We start from the raw sequence: 409 nt of genomic DNA, 5'->3' as shown, positions 1-409 counted from the left end.
GATTATATGCCACATGTTTGCCGTGCGGTAGTCGCCTTTACGTCACCTTTTATTTTCATGCTTTGCTTTCCGTTGGCACACCGCTGCTTGCCCCATGGCATATTCTGTGGATTTGTTGGGAGATGAGACAGGTTTGTGCCCAGACAAACGTACCGTATTTGAAGTCCAACCTTCTATTCAGACAGATAATACTCGCCATCAGCTTACCGAAGTGATGTTAACTGATGAGTTTCGGTGTAGGGCTGTGTTTTTTGTTCAGAGAGTTGAAGTGCGATTTGTGTGTCAGGGGCGCCGTTTTCATACCCTGTACATATCACAAAGGTGGGTGGATGGAAGTGATTATTATTATTATTTTTGTTTTTTTTGATGCAAAGGAGCACACTTTGTTCTAGTCATGTCACGCGTAGGC

This window comes from Trypanosoma equiperdum (assembly GCF_001457755.1).
Source record: "Trypanosoma equiperdum strain OVI genome assembly, contig: ctg_771, whole genome shotgun sequence".
NCBI classification, from domain to species: Eukaryota; Euglenozoa; class Kinetoplastea; order Trypanosomatida; family Trypanosomatidae; genus Trypanosoma; species Trypanosoma equiperdum.
The sequence above is the reverse complement of the archived record's forward strand: the minus strand, read 5'-3'. Positions refer to the sequence as shown.